Source organism: Oncorhynchus clarkii, chromosome 19 (assembly GCF_045791955.1).
Source record: "Oncorhynchus clarkii lewisi isolate Uvic-CL-2024 chromosome 19, UVic_Ocla_1.0, whole genome shotgun sequence".
Classification (NCBI taxonomy): domain Eukaryota; kingdom Metazoa; phylum Chordata; class Actinopteri; order Salmoniformes; family Salmonidae; genus Oncorhynchus; species Oncorhynchus clarkii.
Genome location: NC_092165.1, coordinates 3,277,822 through 3,280,321, shown reverse-complemented (window position 1 = coordinate 3,280,321; position 2,500 = coordinate 3,277,822). Strand labels below are relative to the sequence as shown.

General features: G+C 33.6%; 1 protein-coding gene across 1 annotated transcript in view; it reads right to left on the bottom strand.

Moving 5' to 3' along the window:
* Positions 1-2,500, bottom strand: part of LOC139374613 (receptor-type tyrosine-protein phosphatase delta-like) — a 234,148-nt gene that overhangs the window by 6,474 nt on the left and 225,174 nt on the right. The window lies entirely within an intron of this gene.

The following is a 2,500-nucleotide window of genomic DNA, read 5'->3' as shown; positions in this document are numbered from 1 at the left end:
AAAACAAAGCTGTGTGTGTGTGTGTGTGTGTGTGTCAGTGTTAATATTGTCATCAATAACTACAAGGAAAAATACTCGCCAACAACCTATTTTTCCTGACTGAAACTATGATGATGACGAGACCAGATGCCCTGGAGAAAAAAAACTATAACTGTAACACATTACTTTTAATTTCAGTCGATGAAAATGTGACGAGAGGAGAATTCCACGTTAGACTAATGGACATTTTAATTTGACATGGATCTACTTTTCATCCGTTTTGTCCAATCCTAATGCAGAATATTTAATGTAGGCCTCTCATTGGCAGAATTAAAGTTGTGTGATCTGACTGGCTCTCCCACACAGCTCCCAGACGGTCTCTTCAGTCACTCTTCAGTCTTTTGAACGGATGTGAAGCCAAGACACTGGACTTGTAACTAACCTCAACTCAAAACCTTGTTTACTCTCTTACTTACATTGTAACTAACCTCAACTCAAAACCATGTTTACTCTCTTACTTACATTGTAACTAACCTCAACTCAAAACCATGTTTACTCTCTTACTTACATTGTAACTAACCTCAACTCAAAACCATGTTTACTCTCTTACTTACATTGTAACTAACCTCAACTCAAAACCATGTTTACTATCTTACTTACATTGTAACTAACCTCAACTCAAAACCATGTTTACTCTCTTACTTACATTGTAACTAACCTCAACTCAAAACAATGTTTACTCTCTTACTTACATTGTAACTAACCTCAACTCAAAACAATGTTTACTCTCTTACTTACATTGTAACTAACCTCAACTCAAAACCATGTTTACTCTCTTACTTACATTGTAACTAACCTCAACTCAAAACCATGTTTACTCTCTTACTTACATTGTAACTAACCTCAACTCAAAACCATGTTTACTCTCTTACTTACATTGTAACTAACCTCAACTCAAAACAATGTTTACTCTCTTACTTACATTGTAACTAACCTCAACTCAAAACAATGTTTACTCTCTTACTTACATTGTAACTAACCTCAACTCAAAACCATGTTTACTCTCTTACTTACATTGTAACTAACCTCAACTAGAAACCATGTTTACTCTCTTACTTACATTGTAACTAACCTCAACTAGAAACCATGTTTACTCTCTTACTTACATTGTAACTAACCTCAACTCAAAACCATGTTTACTCTCTTACTTACATTGTAACTAACCTCAACTCAAAACAATGTTTACTCTCTTACTTACATTGTAACTAACCTCAACTCAAAACAATGTTTACTCTCTTACTTACATTGTAACTAACCTCAACTCAAAACCATGTTTACTCTCTTACTTACATTGTAACTAACCTCAACTCAAAACCATGTTTACTCTCTTACTTACATTGTAACTAACCTCAACTCAAAACCATGTTTACTCTCTTACTTACATTGTAACTAACCTCAACTCAAAACAATGTTTACTCTCTTACTTACATTGTAACTAACCTCAACTCAAAACCATGTTTACTCTCTTACTTACATTGTAACTAACCTCAACTAGAAACCATGTTTACTCTCTTACTTACATTGTAACTAACCTCAACTAGAAACCATGTTTACTCTCTTACTTACATTGTAACTAACCTCAACTCAAAACCATGTTTACTCTCTTACTTACATTGTAACTAACCTCAACTAGAAACCATGTTTACTCTCTTACTTACATTGTAACTAACCTCAACTCAAAACAATGTTTACTCTCTTACTTACATTGTAACTAACCTCAACTAGAAACCATGTTTACTCTCTTACTTACATTGTAACTAACCTCAACTCAAAACCATGTTTACTCTCTTACTTACATTGTAACTAACCTCAACTAGAAACCATGTTTACTCTCTTACTTACATTGTAACTAACCTCAACTCAAAACCATGTTTACTCTCTTACTTACATTGTAACTAACCTCAACTCAAAACAATGTTTACTCTCTTACTTACATTGTAACTAACCTCAACTAGAAACCATGTTTACTCTCTTACTTACATTGTAACTAACCTCAACTAGAAACCATGTTTACTCTCTTACTTACATTGTAACTAACCTCAACTAGAAACCATGTTTACTCTCTTACTTACATTGTAACTAACCTCAACTCAAAACCATGTTTACTCTCTTACTTACATTGTAACTAACCTCAACTCAAAACAATGTTTACTCTCTTACTTACATTGTAACTAACCTCAACTAGAAACCATGTTTACTCTCTTACTTACATTGTAACTAACCTCAACTAGAAACCATGTTTACTCTCTCTCTCTTCATTTCATGTTGGCCATGTTTTGCTTCGATCACATCCGAAGCTTTATGTGCTGTTATTCATTCATCTGTGTTGCCGCTCTTGAGGACTGATAATAACTAAAACTAGACTAAAGTTGTCCAGAGTTTAAGAGGACTGATAAAAACTAAAACTAACCAAGGATGAGATGACTAAAATGCAACTGAAACTAAAAGGTATTTTAAGGCT